This window comes from Paramisgurnus dabryanus, chromosome 20 (genome assembly GCF_030506205.2).
Source record: "Paramisgurnus dabryanus chromosome 20, PD_genome_1.1, whole genome shotgun sequence".
NCBI classification, from domain to species: Eukaryota; Metazoa; Chordata; class Actinopteri; order Cypriniformes; family Cobitidae; genus Paramisgurnus; species Paramisgurnus dabryanus.
Window position 1 is genome coordinate 30,203,800 of NC_133356.1, and position 22,242 is coordinate 30,226,041.

At 35.3% G+C, this 22,242-nt stretch overlaps 1 protein-coding gene and 1 long non-coding RNA gene across 5 annotated transcripts in view; both read left to right on the forward strand.

Moving 5' to 3' along the window:
- The window catches only part of rtn4b (reticulon 4b), a 102,533-nt gene that overhangs the window by 12,186 nt on the left and 68,105 nt on the right, over positions 1-22,242 (forward strand). The window lies entirely within an intron of this gene.
- LOC135730549 (uncharacterized) lies at positions 14,006-16,760 on the forward strand. Of its 2 annotated transcripts, XR_010526017.2 has the most exons (6): positions 14,006-14,171; positions 15,273-15,322; positions 15,419-15,475; positions 15,625-15,685; positions 15,837-15,898; positions 16,061-16,760. It is a non-coding gene; the product is annotated as an uncharacterized lncRNA (long non-coding RNA). The 2 variants fall into 2 exon arrangements; XR_010526016.2 differs by having other exon boundaries at positions 15,625-15,898.

Consider the following 22,242-nt stretch of genomic DNA (forward strand, 5'->3'; position numbering starts at 1 on the left):
GAAATGCGACCTCCGGAAGGCTGCAGACTTAGGATTGAGAAACGGCCTCTGTATCATCGTTTGTTTCAAAGGTTTCGTGTGTTTAAAGTTTTAAGGTTGACCAGTTTGATTAAAATTAATAGCACCTGCACTTTTTTGTACAATTACTTCTATTTATTAGTGTCAACCTTCTATCATGTTTAACAGCTAACAAAGTTACTCATCTACAGGGGTCTAAAATTAGAAAAAGAGACCTTTAAGACACTTTATTATAACTAATGGTCCTGTGTAGCACATTTACAGATATTTGTATAAAAAAAATACTCTGGTAAAAATAGAAGTACTGATTTAACTTCTTTACTCAAGTAAAAGTATCAAAGTACAGGCTTGGAAATTTAATTAAAGTATCAAATTCAAAGTATCCATGCCTTTAGTTCTTTATAAGCCATTGCATACATTTTATTTGGATGTCGGCAAAATAGACCTTCTTTTGACATGAACATTTGCATGTTGCACATTTAGCTGTTAAAGTTGTGTAAAAATGCAAAACAAAAATAAGTTAAAACATATTTTTTTATCATGGTTGTTGATATAGAGAGTGGTGGTGATGGAGCAGTGGACAAGACACTTGCTTTTGATTCCCACTGTTACACATCCACCAAATAAGTTGTTATGTGTCATACTGTACAAAAAAAGTTGCATGTTGCACATCTAGCTGTAAAATAAATTAAAATGTGTTTTTTTGTTCAAATAAGTTGTTATGGGTCCTACTTTACTATCCGTATAGATCCGCCACCAGTTTGATTGGCGTGTGTGTGTGTGTGGGGGGGTCTCAATATATTTTCCTGCTTTTTTGTCCTTAGCCAATCACATGCCTGAAAACTGTACCTTTTCTGTCACTGGGGCTGTACTCTAAGTTTCTGTTTGGTACCTTTACAGGAATCCAAAACAGAATACAATTTTGGGTAGATTACCGTACCTTAAGGACCTACATTGTTAGAAAAGTCAAAATATGTAACCAATTGGTACTAAATGTTTACACATCTGTACTAGGGATGCTAAACGATTAATCGTTAGCAAAATAAAAGTTTTTGTTTACATCACATGTGTGTAAACTGTGTATAATAAATATGTATATATATAAATATGAACACATTCATGTATAATTTTAAGAAAAAAAATGTATATATTAAGTATTTATATTTATATATAATATAAATTATACATAAATATACAAATGTATATACACATATAAACATTTCTAAAACATATACATGCATGTGTGTACATTTAATTATACAATTTAATTATACAAGTTTATTATACACAGTTCACACACATATATATTATGTAAACAAAAACTTTTATTCTGCTAATGATTAATCACGATTAATTGTTTAGCATCCCTAATCTGTACCTAATGGTCCATACAATTACCTTTTTAAAGGGTGCTGCCCCACTGACAGCATCTTAAACTGCATCTAGATGCAGACAATGCAACAGTTATTCTGTCATCTTAGTTTTACTTCTTTCACACATTCACTGTATGATTTAACGAAAAATGAATGGCATAGTATCACATTTTGAATTAAAATTTACGAAAAACAAGTTACTTTCTTAACTCTTGACAATCCAATTGGCCTTTATTATACATGTAAATTATGATGAAATAAACAAGAAGAGCATAGCTATATATGAATTTACTGTGAAAAGCATGGTTGTTGCGGTTACTTGTCATTCATGCGGTTAAGCTTCTCAGCAGCGCGGTAATACAGGATTGCGGTTACCGCGACAGCCCTAGCTAGTAGTAGTATTTTGTAGAAGACACACCAATATAAATGTTATGCACCAAAATTTTGGATTTTATTTAAGGAAATTAGGGCTGGGACAACGCGTCGACGACATCGACGCAAAAAATATGTTGACGCAAAATATGCTCGTTGATTCATCAGACCCAAAAAGGCGGTGCCGTAGAGTAGTAGCAACGCGAGTGGCTCCAGTCCACTCTGTAGCAACAGTGCTGCAATCGTTTCTGCGGCGGTTCTGCTGCGCTGCTCAAGCTCAATTAAAGTGAAAGTGCTTTGTTTATGGTTTAAATGCTCGTGGATTGACGCGAAAGAGTGTCATTTGACCATAAAATCATGAATGTGATGCCAAGTGTGTTTTAAACAGTCATGACTTTGAGCAATTTAACAAAAAGCAATGATATATGTAAAAACACACTGTTGCCGGAAGACTGCGTTTTCATTCACTCTCTGTACAGCAGTAAATGAGTCCTCATCTATCTTAATAAACTTAAGAGAAAGAGATTTAATAATGTATGTGCTTCTTAAAGGAATATTCCATTTTCTTAAAAGAAAAATCCAGATAATTTACTCACCACCATGTCATCCAAAATGTTGATGTCTTTCTTTGATCAGTCGAGAAGAAATTATGTTTTTGAGGAAAACATTGCAGGATTTTTCTCATTTTAATGGACTTTAATGGACACCAACACTTAACTCAACACTTAACAGTTTTTTCAACGGAGTTTCAAAGGACTCTAAACGATCCCAAACGAGGCATTAGGGTCTTATCTAGCAAAACGATTGTCATTTTTGACAATAAAAATAACAAATATCCACTTTTAAAGCACAACTTCTCGTTTAGATCCGGTCGTCATGCGCTAGCGTGACCCGACGCAATACGTCATCACGTCAAGAGGTCACAGAGGACGAACGCAAAACCCCACCCCAGTGTTTACAAATGTGGTGAAAGAGGACCGTTCCTACGTTGTTATGTCAACTGATACTAATTCATGTCTTTGTGTCAGTTTATTGTTTAAAATGGTCCACAAATGTGCGTTTTATATATGTAACACGTGACCTTTCTACTAGGGGTGGGAATCGCTTGGACCCTCATGAATCGATTCAGAATCGATTCTTAGGGTCCCGATTCGATTCAGAATTGATTCTTGACGCACTAATTTGCATATCTGTGACGTCATTACGTCGCATTTGCTTTCAAAGCCAGGTTAATGTTTGCGCTTTTGCTAGTCTCTGAACTGTCATATACTGTACTTTAATGCAACTAGGGATAAATAATGTCATTCTTATATACATACATGTCCTGTTTCTGTTGTAAGACATTAAAACCAGTAAAAATATTAATTTAACGTGACATATTAATTCTATATGTTAACCGGCATTAACTTCCACGAACGTTAAGCGTCTAATCATCATCATTATACACAGTGATTGGCAGTATTACTGTATTTATATAATGCAGCGCACCCAGCGACTGAATAACAAACTATGTGCATATTTTTACAGAAGTATATTCATGTTATATCTAAACAGTCTGCGGATGGTTTAGGGCAGGGGTGTCCAATACGTCGATCGCAAAGGCAATGCCGGTAGATCGCACAACTGCTGCTCCACGCGCAAAATTGTCATTATGGTCTTTTGGAGTAATTGTGAAACATGCAGGTCTTTTTGAGTTGCTGCACCTTTCTTCTCAAATGTGTTTTGCCATGCCACTGCAGCTCAGTCGTCTTTAACTTCCAAAATTCACATGGATGCGCGTTCTTGCCTCACGCAGTTGCTGATTCACACGCACGGTGTGTGTGAGCGAGCAAACGAGTGGAAGAGAAAGGCAGCGTAGCGCTGATTTGTATGCTTCTGATACTGTTTGTTTCACTAAACCGCATCTCCGCTATTTTAAGGAGTACTCGACATGTACTCAAGGATTTTTTTTAAAACTCCTCAAAAAGAAAAGAGTAATGGTGACAGCCCTAAATTCAACGTAGAGATATATGCAGTATAGTCCTACAAGCATTTAAAGTGTTCTTTCTCTTCTGCTCTTGTAAGCTCCGCTATGCGCTCTTGCAGTGCGCGCTCTCTTAAGTTGTCCATGTGCATCACCGCACCCCCAGTTGAGTTCCGCCTTTTGGTTCTGATTACGTGACGTTATTTTGTAAACTAACATTTAAGAATCGATTCTTGACATTTGTGAATCGATTCAGAATCGGCCCACGTCCGAATCGCGATTCATCTAAGAATCGATTTTTTTGCCCACCCCTACTCCGTACGTCACTACGCATTTACGTTAGATCACGCTGGACCGGACCTAAACGAAAAGTTGTGCTTTAAAAGTATTTATTTGTTATTTTTCTTGTCAAAAATGACAATCGTTTTGCTAGATAAGACCCTTATGCCTCGTTTGAGATTGTTTATTGTCCTTTGAAACTCCGTTGAAAAAAACTGTTAAGTGTTGAATTAAGTATTAATTGTTGGTGTCTATTAAAGTCCATTAAAATGAGAAAAATCCTGCAATGTTTTCCTCAAAAAACAGGTGTGCGACCGCGCGCTTTCAGTGCATGTTTAGCCAGTGGACAAAAACAAAATATAATTTAATTCCAGTCCCTGATTTTGATTGGTCAATAGTTGTACTTTATTCCACTTTACCTTGTGCCTAATACGAAAAAGCATCCTCTCGTAGCTTACTGCTTAAATATCTGTGTTTTACTCATTTAGTGTCAGGGGTTCCCTGCTCCTTGCCTCTTTTATCTAAGGGGTCCTCGCCCAAAAATCATTGAAGACCCCTGATGTAATGTTTACTTGGTTTGATACTTTATTTGAACCAGTTATTATTGCATCATCATCATCATTATTATTATTATTATTATTATTATTATTATTATTATTATTTTGTATTTTTTTTAAGGTTATTGCTCACTATTACCAAAAAATATCAAATACTTTATTATCAATTAGCAAAATAATTGTTAGTGACAGTACTAGATTAGTTAAAACATTTAAAAAATAATGTGATTTCAGTTTCCCATTCATATATTTTATAATTGAGGATTTCTTAAAGTGTAAAAATCTCGTTCTCGTGAACCCAATCTTGTGTCTTGTCTTGTCTCGTCTTGTGGATTTAAACTCTGACGCTCAAATACATTCTCTGGAATTTATTTATTACTAGGGCTGCACGATTAATCGTTTTTGAACCGAAATCGCGATGTGAATGGATGCGATTTTCGAATCGCAAGAGCTGCGATTTTTTCGATTCAAAACTATCAAATATAACAATCATCTAGTACGCAGTTTTTGACAGTTCGCTTCATGCGCATTTTACGTTTGATGCAGTTTAAACCAATAGAGTGCATTAACACTGAGGTGCTGACTACACGTCAGATAACACCATTAGGAAAACATGAGCGAGCAGCAGTTCAACTCCTCAACAAAGTGTACGGCCATATGATTTACGCGATGTGGAAAACACCAACAGAATCGCGAAATGCATACTAATGGAATTAACTGCACAACGCGGAATGTCATGAAGTTGGCAGGTTTTGGATTCAGTCATTTTAAAAACCCATTATAACTCATTAACCGGCAAATGAAAGGACAGAAATGCGCGAAAACATTTCCCTTTTGTGTAATGTTGGACTTAAAGAAAGGTATATACGTCCGTTTCTCGTCATGCATCGCAAACAATGACAAGCGCCTCATCAGACTATAAGCAGGTTTATAGCCCGGAACACAGCAGACGAAAGAGGTACATTATACTTTCTTGCACCCGCACATCTGCACCACTTTGAATATTTACAGGCACGAGGGTTCATGAAGCGCGCACACAGAGAGCAGTCAGCACACGCGTGATCACTAAACTTAAGTTTTCTTTCTTGTCTAAGTGAACATAAACAGCTGGATGTTTATCAGTATATTGAAGCAGAGCAGTTTTAAAGCTGTCTTGTGTCTTAAAGTGACAGACAGTAACCTGGTGCTTTCTGTGTCAGAAATGTTTATTACACACCAAAAATTAAAATCACTCCTTAATCTTAACTGTACAAGCTTCTGCAGCTCCACATTTAAAATCGTACAGTGAGGACTGTGCAGTGTTTTATTTGTATTTTTTGCTTATGTTAAATCATAGATTCTAATAACTAATATATTTACATTTATTACAGATGCCTGAAAAGTAAAACAAGATGAGTATAGTCTTATGATTAAAAGAAAAAACTAAACATTTGCTTGTCAGAAGCATTGTTGTAGTGACAGCCAAAATACATTGGCCTATATGTTATTTTAAATAAAACTTTCAATAAATTTTTGTTAAATTGTATTTTAATGTTCTTAGATAAAAAAAAAGTTTGTCTGCAGAAGAGCAAAGTCCTGCAGACAACTTGGTACAATGTTTAAGAGGTTTTAAATAAACAGCACAGCATCTTTCTTTGGTGCTATTAAAACCACCACAACAAGCCTGGATGTAGCTCTTTTATTATATACTAATGAATCGCACTTTAAATCGCGAATCGCAATTTTTATCAGAAAAATCGCAATTAGATTTTTTCTCCGAATCGTGCAGCCCTATTTATTACCATAAAGTTGACCTGATTTCAACTCTCCTCAATGCAGTATAAACAAATGTGTATATTTTACATAAAGATTAAATTGGTGTTAAATAAACTAAGCTCTATCTGGAGCATTTTCGTCACCATAATGTTTGATTACTGTTCTTTGTTTCTTGTTGTTTGATCTAAACTTTGTTCGCAGTGGTGGATCGGCTACTTTTTTCACCTACATTTTTTTATTTACTGTAAATGTCACCAAACCAGCATAGCCTGATAGAGTAATCATTTGAATAAGAAATAATTTGTGTCGAACACTGGCATCCGTGCACATACTTTGCAGTTAGTATACTTTGAAAGCTGCGCTGACGGAAAAGTATACCCGGCCCACAAGTGTGCACAGCTTACACACAACATTGTTTTGATGCTGGTCAGATGCAAAAAACTGCCACACTGGCGAGCTAACATTTCCTTTTACCCCGGATTTCCACCAACTGTGGAATAGCGGCGGAGTCAATCGGTTTCCATTCAAGTCAATGTGTGTATTTCCACTGACTGCGCTCCGAATCCGTCACAGCTCCGGCCATCCGCAGCCCTCCGGCACAAATACGCTGAGCTTCTATTTTTGACGGATGCCGGACATCTCCGCAGGGCGGAGCCATGACTTTATCGCGTGATCATACCTGAATTCACGAGAACTCGTGTTTTTTTTATTAAATCTTTGCAATACAAACATTACAAACACACACAAATAAAGTCATTAATACTGAAACAACAAATAATAGACAGGAACAGAGCCAGGGGGAGTTTCAAATAAATACATTAAAGATAGATCATATATAAATGTTTTAGCATTCTTATTTTTTGAATTTTGGATGGATTTGATGTACTGCTCTGTCTACGCGAGATCTCGTGTTGTGATCTGGGCTGGTTTGTAAAAACGTCATAATTCAACGGCATAATGGGCAGAGACAGAACTAGGTATCGCGCGATCATCACGTGAATTTGCGAGACCTCATGGGTCCTCGTCACTTCAGCACGCCGCCGCTCTGCAACAAAAACGGAACTGGTGGGTATTGACGGACGGCAGAGTGCGGAGACGTAACGCAGCGGAGCTGATCTGCAGCCGCTCCGCAGTCGGTGGAAATCCCGGGTTATTATTGACTCTCCTCGGCCACAGCACTTACTTTACACGTTTTCGTGCTTTTCCTGTTACATGGTGATGGTGCAACCGAACGCCACAGCAAAACTTGTTTTTTGGCTGTTTGCTTGTCACTCGCTTAGTGGGTTAACCTAACCCTCCTTTATCAGGGCATATAATGGGCTGTTTAAGATCTAGGAACGGCAATGTAATGTAGTGCAATGCAGTTTTAGCAATGCATTAACAGGCGTCATACAGATGTGGCCTTTAAAAACGCGCGTTTTCTCCCGCGGCATTCGCCAAATCGTCTCGCGGAGTCACGCAGAATTCTGCAAGTGCTTTCGGGGGGGCTACTTTCCCTTTTCCCTTAATGTGTTTCGCTTCACAGAAAATCCACCAGGTGGCGCATAAAAAACTACATTTTTATATGCGTTGTCATTGCGGTTGTTTCCAGAAGTTAATAAGGGCATTGCTGAATATTTAATATTTCTATTAAAACAGCAAAGTGACGTCAACCCCTTCTTGCCAGCATAACAGCGCATACATATATTAAGATGACTGTACGTGCAATGGGCATTTATACTAAGTGCAACAAAGAATTTAGTGTGAGCCTAATACCCTTAACTCTATTTACAATGAATATCTTAATTATTTGTGTTGTCGAATTTTGACACCGTTTCATTGTTTGTTTATAATATTAATAATTATGTCCGTTTTTCTAAAAGTATTAATATTTCAAAGAGATTCATGTGGTATAAAAATACATGTTTTAAAGTTAAAAATGTTGTAAAAATATATTAGTATTATTGTTCTTAATATATTAAGAACAATAATATGACACATGTATATTGCGCTAAAATGCTATACATATGGAAAGAGGAATTCTTCTCAACCACCACCAATAAAGTTAAAAAAATATTCTTTAGAAAAATAGCGTTTAAACCCACGCAGAGCGAACAAGAAAACATGGGCCTATGCTTACATACTGTACAGTGGGCATATGATATCTTTATTTAGTTTTACATATTTAAAACTTTAATAATACCTTTCTTGCGCATATAGGCAGTCAGTGTTATGATTTTTTTTTTATCCTTTCAGCCGTTATTCATAACAATAAAAATATTTTTCAGTGGCTTTGTAAATATATTACTAAAATAATGGATTAAAGTAACTTTATAAAATCTCTTAATGTCACTTATGTATTTTTTAGTTGGTCAAAACAAAATAAATGGCTAGAAATAGAACAGACATTTTAATTAAAAATGTACATATATTATAGGCGTATATTATCCTTGTTATTATTGTTCCAGATATCTTATCTCAGACGTTCGCAGTCAACACTTTTAAAACTTTTTTATATAAAATCTAATTTATAAATTAAAAAACAAAGTTTTAAGTTAAGACAATAATAAATATGTTTATTTTTATTGAAAGAAAAACGTAGAAAATGTTATTATGGGTATAGTTGATGCAAATAAAGTGTGCAGTATACAAAAAAATGCAAACAAATTATTTCTAAAAGTGGCAAGATTTTAAAAAGATAAAGGTGGTATAAAGAAAGACATGAGAAAAGTAGAGGTATGCAAAAGAGCACAGTTTAGTTATTGTTAATTAAAGCGGTTTTATACACCTTTGTTTGAATTGACAAGCATTTTATTCGCCACTTTCAACACATTTTGTGATTGATTTACTGATTTATTACAGAAAATTGTTGTCAGAAGCAAAGCTATTGTACAAAGCATCTTTATATGTATGTTTTAAAGTTAAAAATGTTGTAAAAATATATTAGCATTCTTTAATTTAAGAATAACAATATGATACATTTATATTGCGCTAAAATGCAATATACATTATTCTGCAAGCAATATAAATTATTCTCAACCACCACCAATAAAGTGTAAACATTATTCTTTAGAAAAAAACGGCGTTTAAACCCGTGTTGCGTGGAGCGAACAAGAAAACATATGCTTACATGCTTATTCGGCATATGATATCTTTTTTATTTAGTTTTACAGTTTTAAAAGTGGAAAAAAAGTTCTTAAAATCTATATACTGGTTTTGTAAAATTTATATAACTGCAGATGCGTGCGTGGGATCCGGGCAGGTATCATTTTCCTCCAGACCTTGACGCATGGTCGCGGGAAGGCGAGAAATATATTTTTTTTAAGTTAAAATATTTTGCACAATTGATATATTACTTATGAATATTTTAGGAAGTTATTTTTGACACACGTAGGTTATTACGTGTATTTTGGATTTTAATTTCATTACTGTGCCTATCCGTGGCCTCATCCGAGCGCACTTTCTCCGCCTTGCATCTTTTGAAGACATTGGTATGCAGCACCATGACCCAGAAAAGACTCACACACCTTTCCCTGATGCATGCCCACACAGAAATACTGAACTCCCTGGATATTAGTCCTCTAGCTCATGAGAGACTTTGGAATCTCTATTATACAACCGGCGCAATTCGCGAGGCGAGTTTTTTCTGTTCGAGTAAAGAGCGCGTTGATAATATGCGTATTAACGGAATGACAACGCGGGTTTGTTTATTACATGGATGCGCAGCAGCACAAAAACGCTTTTTAATATGAAAAATTAAAGGATTAAAATGTAACAGATTATTATTGAGTCTCTTGGACATAAATGATGACCAATTATGAGACGTTAGAAGGCGCAAAGAGCTGCTTCATCTGTAGCTAAGTAAATAAATGCTTTGCTTTAAACAAATGCATCTACTTTTAAATGTTTTTTTTTTAAATGCTACCCAACGGATTTATTGTATATAATGACTCTGCACCTGTAGATATGGTGAGATGAGAAAACATTTTAAGTAATGCTTTTAAAAAAAAACATTTCGCTGTCCAAGTGCTGAAATGGCTCTCCACACGTTTGTAAATTCTTTATCTTTTGTTTGTAACAAATAAAGTATTTTTACAGTACAAACCTTATATAAAGCCTATTCTAAAAATGTAATTATACACCATGTTTTTCTTTATAAAAGTATACAATATCAGAACTAAACCCATTATTATTTTTGTTCAAATTATGAATTATTTATATGTTTAAAAAAGACAGTAATAGTACTATTTAGTAAAAAAGATCTATATAAAAATATACTAGGTATGTTAATGTGAGAATATTTTACATCTGTTAATCGACGTGTGATCTTAACTTAAAAACGAAAGTAAAATATGTTCGTCCGCATGGACATTGAAAACTGTGAAGTTTAATTAATATTATATGTTGTTATAATATTATATGTTGTATGTAAATTGTAACGAAAGTAATTCCCCCTGGGATAAGTATTTTTGCTTCTGATTAATAGCGCATATTCATCTGAGAACTGATGATGTCTGTGTGTTTCAGACCCTGGCTGTGTGCCCTGAAGTGTATATGACAATAAAGTAGTAAATCTCAATGTATTTATTTTTAAAATGTATTTTAAATAGGCCTATAGGCTCATAGGTTTTTTGGTTAAAAAAATTCACAGCACCCCCTGTTCAAAATGACTTCCAGCGGCCCTGCCTTGACGCTTTGTGTGTTCGACTTTAAAGTCGCCATGAAACGGAAGTAGCGATTGCCTTATTTTCCCCGTGGTGACGTATATCCGAATGAAACGGCTTTTGAGATGAAATAAGGCAGGGCTGGATTTGAATTTGTCCATCGAGATCTGATTGGATCGTTTGAAGTTGGGTCGTGTTGCTAATTGCTAATCACTGCGATCTTCTCCCGGACCCTGCCCACCTGCCATACTTTTGACCGGAAGTGAAGAGAGATCGTTTTGAGGAGGGGAGGAGATTTGCATTTTTGATTAAAGATTATGAGCACACACAAATTTTTAAAAAATAATGAAGCTCACAGATAAGTCATTTGTTAATAATACCACAATATTAAAAATACGTATATAGTTTTTCATTTCAATTTCATTGCGACTTTAAATGGTGCGGCGCTGACTGGTCGGCGTATGACATCAGAGTACCGCGAGAGCAAAGGTAAAGTCGGACCATTTGTAACATTTCGACTTGCTCTCGCGGTACTTTGATGTCTTCGTTGCCGAACTGTCTGCGCAGCGCCACATAGAAACGCCCTTTGACTCTTTAAGGCAAAGTACCAGCAACATGAGAAGTGGTGGCACGCAAAAGAAAGTGAAGGTACGCAGTACGCTAAAATATAAAGTGTCTGTACTGCGAGCACTGGTTTAGTTATTTACATCGTGTGTTGCTCTTTCACCATTGTGCACCCGCGCACTCGCTCTGTAGTTTGTAGCTCGCGCTCCGGCTTCGATAAACAATGCCCGTTTCTCAATACCAAGTAGGTGAGTGGGGTAAAGTGAGCCAGTGGGTAAGTTGACCCACCCCCTTTATCTAGGCAACCATACAGATTTGTAGCCGTGTGACCACAAATACAGGTAGCAACCATAATTTATATTTGGCTATGTTAAAGAGAAGGACAAATTAAAGAGTTATGATTAAAGTATGATTTAAAAAAAAAAAACAGTTTTTATCCTATCAAAGTAAAATGTATACATACCAGGTATAATGGCTGTTATGTCAAAGTAGATTTATCCAGGTCTAAATATTTATACCATAAATATTGGTGATAGGCTAATGTATAAAACCATGTGAATGATTTAGCTAAAGATTAGCCTGAATTACTAAGCTAGGCAGTTTCCCAAAACGGTGGCTGTGGGGCAAAGTGAACCAGATGGGGTAAACTGAACCAGGGGTTCAACCCCACCATGAGGCACTGGAACCTTTGAACATGTTTCATAACAAAAAAAATTCTGTGTAGTTTCGCACAACTGATTTGTTCATTTTTAAACATTTTAGAAAACATATCATGCTAAGACATTACAATATTAATTAATTTTTATGCATTTGGCGTTTTGCAGGTCCACACTGAAAAAACAAACATACCACTCAGAAACGTCCATTGACAATCTCCAAACAATAAGTTGTTCCTCAAAATCTGTATTTTCATCTGATACAGACTCAAACATGAGTGGATGACATCAGAGTACCGCGAGAGCGATTTAAAACCAACCTCCTCCGCTTTATTTCTCGCGGTACTCTGATGTCATCTGCTTGTCGGTTCTTGTGGCGCTGCGTAAAGTTGACCACACCTAAAAAATGTACTGCTAAACTCGACAGAAATGCTCTGTATACCAGCACCTCTTTTATTACTTGTATAGCAGGAAAAGTTCTATTTTACTTCTCAGCGTGATAAATAGCTTACAAGGTTTGGTGTGTGAGCGTGTGAACTGACAGAAATGCGTCTGTCTCATGGTGGGACTTGAGAGCCTAGGTTATATCAACATATGTCAAATTAAGTTACCTGATATCCACTTAATTTTATAAGTTATAAACATTCATTTAAAATAACATACAGCGTATGTATTAGGCCTATTTGCTTAAATTGCATTTTAACAAAGAAACTGCAAGGGTTGAAATTAAAACCCAACGCGCTGGTGAAAACTGGATAAACCGGTTTTCTTTTGATTCCCTGATGATGAGGTGATCGATTAGCATTGGGGGTTGGCAAAGAATTGGCAGACCTAGGGGTGGGTGGTTTTTAATTTCTTGACTCTGTGTCACTGGTAGCTGCTAAAACAAGCAGCTAAACCATGTACAATTAATTACATTTTGGAATTAACTTCCTTCATGTCTTTTTATTTATACACTGTAAAAAATATTTTCTGAATTTTTAAGTAGTTAGCATTAAATATGTTTACAAACAATTGGTTTACAAAGTCTGGGATGTTTGTGATTATCATCATTCAGAAAAGTGGTGCTTGTGTTTAGACTCGTGTTTTACGTGATTAAATCATGAAGATTACATTAGTTTCTTTTCAGTGTAGAACAGTTTGTAATCAAAATGCAAAAATATAGTATATTTATAAACATCGCTGAAACAAAGAGTGAATTAAAATTAAAAAAGTAATAAAGTTAAAGCTGCTGAAAATTTTGTTTATATTTACTAGCCTTTTCTGAGTGAAAAATGTTTAGATTTTGTTAAGTAGCCTAATACTCCAATTTATTTCATTGTGGGTTTCTCATTTTTATCAGCTTTCTTTTGCTTTTCAAAGGGCCGTCTACCTTTGCTAACGCCAGTGCTTTAATGTGGGCCGGTAGGCGCCAGTACTCAGTACCGCCACTTCCAAATATAGCTCTTGCGTACCACCACCTCTCCCTGCGCCCAGAACGTACTTCTAGCGTACCAGAACGCTCATTTGCACATCTGTTTAAATCAGAGGCTTAATTTAATCCTTTGGCTGCGCTGCCGCTTTTCAAAGCGCCCTTCACAATGCAAGCTACCTAATTCGTCCCACCGAGAGCAGAGACTACATTACCCATACACCTTTGAGTTTTACAAGTTAAAAGCGCATGCGTAGCTTTTGCTGCTGTCAATACACTGTTAGATGTCGCTGTAGATTTAGCAGCACTGTACTGTAAAAATCCACAGTACTATACTGTATGTGTACATTACAGTAAAGTACTGCAGTTCATAGTGCATTCTGGGTAAATTTGTTTGAGCGGACAAATTTTACAGTATATTTTGGTCTTGATGTAACCTTGCTGTAGCCATTGCTGTAATGTGCCAGGTGTACTTGCAATAATCAGAGAAAGTGCGCACGAGTCAAATCACACAGAGGGAGAGAGAGCACAACTCCTGGCTGCAGCTGAAGAAGGAGGACGATTGATTTCTGTCAGTTCGGTGAGTTTGGTATATTTTCTGTTTCATGAAAACTAAATTTTTAGTAGAAGAATTTTGTCAATAGTTTGTCATATTGTTTTAAACGTGCAATGAGAGAGAAAATGGTCGCCAACAAAGTTTTAATCTCCCTCAGAAAGTAAGCTAACATTACACAGATGCCTACCGCTGCTTTAACTCGCTTTACACCTTTATTAATGAATATAGGGTTGTTTTAACTAAATTATGACGGTTTTGGTGAGTTTATATTTGTTGAAAGTGTGGTAACAATGAAACTATTTTTAACAAAATGGACAAAGACCACCCGCCAGCGCGGTCTTGCGGTCCCAGCATATGGTCGTTTATCTCGGTGTTTTATCTGTTCAGTTAGCGGTAGAGAGAAGTATTAAGTTCGACTGTTTGGCAAGGCTGAATATCGTTCAGACCTGGGCTCATCTTATTATCAGATGATTGCTGCGCGCTTATTGTTATCATTACGGTATATTAGCAAAACCAAAGCATATTTTCTTTAAAGCGTTTTACACGCCCAATAAGTTGTCCGATACATTTTGTATGGCATATTATTTCCACCACTTCAGATGTATTACATGCAATATAAGTTTCCAAAACACCTCAAATCAATGCACAAAAGGAGGATGGGCTCCACATTTACGTAATAGCATGACAGGTACCTTCTTCTCGTCTGTCATCTGATCCTTCATCTCTGGATGTAAAACAGTCCATTATAACATCGTGTAGGACACTGGCATCAACAGGATTGCTCAAATTGCGGCGATCATGTTAATCCTTAAAGTGAGCAACTTTGTAAAAAAAAAAACTTTGCGTGAAATAGTGTGTTACACCGCCGCCTGTCCGGGTGAAACATTAAAGAGGCAGGCTTGTTACCTTGTCACTATAAATCGCTATTTCCTCACTAAATATATTTTCAGAGATTTTCTGTAGACAAGATGTTAGAATAATAATTTAATAAAAACCCAATTCTGACAAAAGTTACATTTGACTTATTTAGTTACTTTTCTGAAAATCTTATTCCACTGGTATGCATCATATTAAACAATGCTTTCAAAATGTCAGCCAGTAACACATCATATCTTTTTTTTACAGCTCTAACGTTACAGTTTGCTCCACTTTGCTCTGTGGTTTATATGTTTTCTGTAAGTATTGACCACATTTATATATAACCATAGACTGTAAAAAAGTCTACTTATTTCTATGGCTAACAGATTTTGTAACATTTGTATTTTTTACAGTCTTACCATTGCTTGTAAGCTGGATTGAGTAAGATGGATCATCTTTAAAGGAACCAGGCAAGTACAGGATGTACAGTTACACGTTACTAGTCATGTATTTTTTCGACTGCAATATTAAATGCTTTTACGTCACATGTAAAAGTACACAGGAATGTGGCTAATCACTTTTTATTTGTAGTTTACATGAGTGTCCTTGCACTTTTCAGGAGTTAAGGCAGATTTGGAGGCACACGGGTGACACCAGACACACACCAAGCACATTGTTCGGTAAGTTTACACTTTACCACTACAGTTTCTTTAAATACCCATGTATACACTCATACATAATTCCCACACGCAACACTGTCACACGACCACACACACCCACACAGAATAAAATATTGTATCCAAATCAGTAACAATTGTACTTTCTGTTCAGGACATTCAATCATGACATGATCCATGTGGATGCTGTCCATTGAGGAAAGAGTTTGTTCAGAGGTAAGTGAATCTTCTGTATTTTAATGTAATTAGGTGTGGAACATTAGAATAAAAGCAAAAGGTTTCAGAATAGGGGTAAATTCAGGGCTGAGTTTAGGTGTTTTTTAACAATCTTTTTCTATCTTATATTTGTTGACTTAAAGTTTGTGATATTTCTAACAGGTTTCTGGACAGAATTAATCCCAAAGATGGGAAAAAGTGCACATCCAGACAAGGAGCAAGCAAAAAGACAAGGAACTTGGTGCAGAGAAAAGCTGTGGCCATTAACCCCCATGTGAACAGCTTCATGCAGTCCCTGATAGAGTTTGAATGGGCGACTTCAAACTAAAGGCCAGTGTCAGTCTGCCACAGTTTAATGCATTTATTTTTAGTGTTCAATAAAATTCAAATAGAATATTTAAAACTATGGGCCAGTGTTCTTTTTACCACAGTTAAATGTTACCTTTTAGTTGATGATGGACTTAAAACTTCAAACTATGGAACAGTGTTCTTTTTACCACAGTGAAATGTTACCTTTTAGTCGATGATGGACTTTAAACTGAAAACTTCAAACTATGGACCAGTGTTCTATTTGCCAGAGTTAAATATATTACAGCAGGGGCCTCCAAACTTGTTTATACTTTATAATATTTTATTTTATTTTACTTGTTTATTATTGTTTATCTTGTTTTAAATGATTGTTTCAATTACATGTTTTTTTAATAAAATTTTTGATATAAACATTGCTTGGATTGCCTTTTAATTCATAATGTCATGTCAAGGATAGCATTTTTTTACTATATTAATAACTATAGATTTAAACCTAAATATCTAGCTATAATACATTATTGTATTAACTGTAATAAGTAATAAATAGTATTTATGGGTCAATATAGACATTACAGTAAATTACTGTAAAAATACAATATTATTGTAAAATTACAGTACAGTACTGCTTTGTAACTATACGGTACTAGTTTGTGTACTGTAAAACTGGATTACAGTACAGTACTGTAGAACCAAAATACAGTAACTTACTGGCAACCGTGCTGCCAGTACCGTACTGTAAAAATACAGGGAAATCGTTAACAGTGTAGGCTAGTTCGACTTCATGCGGCGCCCCGAGAATCGACAGCCGGAAGACGTCACAGTATCGCGAGAGCGAGGCGAAATATGATTTCTTGAATCATTCTCGCGGTACTCTGACGTCATCCGGCTGTCGGTTCTTGCGGCGCCGCATGAAGTCGAACAAGCATAGTGTTAACAACGTGGTTTGGAGAGGTGTGTGAAACGCGCAACCATAGCTGCTCTGTTAAAATGAAAATACAATGAATACTTAATATGCCCTCCTGGTTTTAGACTCTGAGGAGTAAAAGAACAAGGTCTGAATCAGAGGACTCTGGCTGGCTGACATCCCACCAAGCCAGAATGATATCGCTGCAGGTACCCTTTTGTAGGTACGTGACAATCTCTGCTGTCGCGGCTGTCAGCTTGGTTCCCCTCGACGCAACTTCGGATTTCCTCAGACGATGTGCAGTGTAAAAACATTATTGAAATTGTATTATACATACTTGCTAAACTACAAGTGAACAAAATTTCAATGAATTTGAACGACGCGCACAGGAGTTTTATCACCCGCAAAATGGAAAACAATGGGACAAAATAAAGTGATGACTTTCGAGTTTCAAATGGCCAATATTTTGTTATTCTTGAACATGGTCTTGGTGTCCAGAGAGTATCTTTGCCCGACAGCGACAATATGTTATTAAAAAATAAATTACATCATTATGGATAAATGAGTGCTTGCAGAATATATATATTTGAGAATGCTTATCAGTACTTTTTTGTTTCTTTAACTTTAAAGATGAATATTCTTCTAAATGTGGTATTGCTGAAAATTGCCCATCTCTAAAGAAGAATATTCATTTTGAGCTCATAAAAAAGATTGTTCGCTTATTTAAATGATTTTTTTTATGTTTTTATGCACGTTTAGTTTTGGTGCAATTTCATCAAAAGCTTATAATTAGGAAATACACACAACACGCTTAACGTATATTTTCTATATGTTAAAAATGTTGTAAAAATTGCGTATTCTTATATAATAAGAATAACAATATGATACATTTATATTGCGCTCAAGATGATTTAGAAATGGAAAAAGGAATTCTTCTCAACTGAGTGCTTGCAGAATATATATATTTGAGAATGCTTATCAGTACTTTTTTGTTTCTTCAACTTTAAAGATGAATATTCTCCTTTAGAGATGGGCAATTTTCAGCAATAGCACATTATATTCAACATTTTGAGCTCATAAAAAAGATTTTTCGCTTATTTAAATTACTTTTTTATGTTTTTATGCACGTTTAGTTTTGGTGCAATTTCATCAAAAGCTTGTAATTAGGAAATACACACAACACGCTTAACGTATATTTTCCATATGTTAAAAATGTTGTAAAAATTGCGTATTCTTATATAATAAGAATAAAAATATGATATATTTATATTGCGCTCAAAATGATTTAGAAATGGAAAAAGGAATTCTTCTCAACTACCACCAATAAAGTTTTAAAATTCTTCTTTAGAAAAACGGCATTTAAACCCACGTGCACCGAACAAGAAAACGTATGCTTACATACAGTCCGTGTATGATATATTTTTTATTTAGTTTTACATATTTTTATTTATATGCATTTAATAATAGTCTACCGTAAGGTCATAATGTACACACTGTTAAAAATGATTCAGTGGCTTTGTAAATATCTCTAAAATAAATGATTAAAGTAACTTAATAAAATCTCTTAATGCAGTTATGCGATTTTTTTAGTTGGAAAATAAATTACTAAAAATAGAACAGATATTTTGTGTAAAATGTACATATATTATTTGATGTATACGCCTTAATAATATAAGTATTACATTTACAGATTATTTTAGTCAATATATTTAAAAAGGTCAGAGTAATATATTTAAGTTTTTAAAACTGTAATTGCATATTTCAAATTATTATTATTTCTATTTGACATCAAAAATGTGTAAGTTTTACGCCTAACTTGAAGTATGAATTACTTATATTTTCACATTGATATTATTTGAGTAAATGTAGGCAAAAAATAAATTAATAATAAGTAGAAAAAATGTCAATTTTAAACAATCACATAGCCAACGGTTTTTAATCAGCAACAAAGAAACTGCACATTTTGCCGATGACAAACACCTCAGAAACTCCTCCAATTTATGAATATTTACACTCACAATATGATTTTATTTCCTTAGTACAAAAGTATAACATATTATACAAATTCTCAGTGAAATGTATTAAACACCATTGCATACTTTTTATCGTGTTTCATACCATGTAAAGGGAAACATGATAATATAAAAAGTAGCCTACTGTTCAGTAATGCAGAAAAGTGCAACACAACCATGTTAAAGCTATTAAAACGTTCAGATGCAAAAATGAACTAAATGTAAAATTAGATAAACTAGTTAATGATATTGCGTAAATGCGCTCGGTCTCTTCAAAGGTCTTCGCGAATTATTTTGTTATAAGACTCGATTATCATACATCACGTCTCTTCTACTGTAAGTACACGGAAAAAATAAGACAAATGATGCGCGTTTGAGTCCGATTTTTATGAAGAATATGTGACTGTTTATGTAACTGGCAAAAGAAAACTTCGCCAACAAAATGTTTGCCAAAAAGCATGCATTTGTATGACATCAAAGTCTATCGATAATCCGTGTCATGTTACTTCAATATCATACAGTATACACTCAGCATGAAGTCGAGCACACACATTGTCGTCAGTATGGCCTACATGAAACACGCCTGCCCTCTACAGGTTTTTATATTTCCTGCGTCCCCAACCGAACTCCCCTTCTGCGGGATCTCGCAGAATTTCGGAAGTCTCCGCGGCATTCTGCTCTCAGAGACACGCATTTTTAAAGGCCACATCTGTATCTAGGGCTGTGCGATAAATCACGATTCGATTTCTAAATCACTTCAAAGCACGATTTTTTCACGCTCCAGGCTCCAACCTCCCAGAATGCAGCGCGAGAGCAAAATTACAGAACAAGACCGGGCATAATTCTACAGAAACAGTGAGGATGAGATAAGGACTTGGTGCGCAAAAAAATCAACATCTGTGGTGTGGGATTACTTTGGATACAGGAGAGATGATTTATCAGGTAATTTGCAAGACCTGTCAATCTGTCATTGCGGCAAAACAGGGTAACACAACAAATCTTTTTCAACACCTGAGGTAGTGCCACACAGAGCTTCATGATCATGGCAAAAATCATGGCAAAAATCACAAACCAAAGTACATCCCAAACTGCATTTGCGAGCTGCACACCATGACAGAGTTTAAAAAGGTTTAAAGAAATAACCAACGCTGTCACGTGTCATTTATGCAAATGTCGTCAGTAAAGCCGGCTTCCAAAAAATGATACAACCCCTTGATAAGAGATATCAACTGAAGTTATTTTTCAAGAGTTGCCTTCCCTGAGATGTTTTCCAAATGCAAGGCCAGTGTTGAATCGGAGTTTAAAAAAGTGAAGTTTACACAACTACTTCAGATATGTGGTCAACCAGAACATCGGAGCATTACTTAAGTTTAACGATGCACTTTATTAATGACGATTTCTAAATGAAAAGCCGATGCTTGCAAACGTTATCTTTCCCTGATGAGCACACTGGAGAGAATCTGTCTCAGGGTTTGAGAGATGCTTTTTCTGGGGACTTGGTGAGGAGCAGCAATTGGCAATCACCGCTGACAATGTATCGGATATCGTGAAGGCTGTCGGTCTAAAAAAATGGACAAGATTACAATGCTTTGGACATAGACTGCATCTTGCAATCGGTAAGTTTCATTACATATACAGTTTCCTTTAAAATATGAAAATGTAGTGTATTAATGGAAAATCAGTAGTCATGATAATTTGTGCTTCTTGTTTTCGTTTGTGAAAACTTTTATGGTAACACTTTACAATAAGGTTCATTAGTTAACATGAGTTAATGTATTAACTAACATGAACAAGCCATGAGCAATACATTTGTTACAGTATTTATTCAGTTAATAGAAATAAAGCTTTTAATTGTTTGTTCATGTTAGTTCACAGTGCTTTGACTAACATTTTAATAAGATTTTAATTAGTGCTGCACAATTAATCGCATCGCAATCGCGATGTCAGCCTGTGCAATTATATGACAGCAAAATGTTGCAATTATATTAAATAAATAAATGTGTGGACTTGTTAACACAAACTTTCTGATAACAGTTTGATGATTTTCCTTGCTGTTTAAAAAAAGAAAGAAAAATGAACAAAAAAGGCAGTGCACGTGTGGCATGCACGTGTGTGGTGTGCTTCGTCACATATACCAGAGCGAAGATGGATGCAGAGGAGGTTGACAGTGATCTGGTAGCTAAAAAAAAAAAATCTTATGTCTGTTGTATGGCGGTATTTTGGATTTAGGATTACTGACACTGAGCAGTTGCTACATCACGTGGCAATACGAAAACATTTCTAGTTTTACAAATACAAATTTTAGCTAAACTGTGTGTGGATTTTCTTTAAAACCCATCAAGTTGACTCATGATACCATTTAGTATAATTGCAATCGCACATCGCAATTTTAGCATCAATAACCGCAATGGGAAAAATTACCCAAATCGTGCAGCCCTAATTTTAATAGAGTATTAGTAATTGTTGAAATTAACATTAACAAAGATTAATAAATGCTGTATAAGTGCAGTTCATTAACTAATGTATAGGGGTGTCCTCGACTAAGGATTTACATATTCGAATCAGAATTGTCAAATCTTTCCATAGTCGACCGATAGTCGAATCATATCTATGTGTGTGCATGGGTTGGGAGGGGGCCAGACCAGGTACAAATTGGTAACTTTTATTTTCTTTCACAAGCAGCACACATAAACAACTTTCTGTTAAAGTGACCAAAACTGTCTTTCAAGTGATGAACAAAGACAAAACTGACGATGCATTTATATATTTATTTTTTTAAGGTAAAATATATAGGGCAACATTTGTTTATTTATTCCTCATAACATTTTAAAGCCACGATCTACAGAACATCACACAAAAATACATTTTGATAACTAAACCTAAAAAAAAAACAAAGGTGATTCTGCCTTGGAAACCCCAGCTACAATTCAGTGTTCTTATTTAATTTGGAGAGAGCGCGTCAAAGCAGTCATGACCAAAAAACCCCGACAAATGAGAAATGACAAATAATTTGTGATTGTGACTGTAAATGATAAAAACTAAACTTTATTTACAATTCATTAAACGTTAATTTATAACATGAAAAACACAGAAATTACTGATTTTATAGACACTACGCG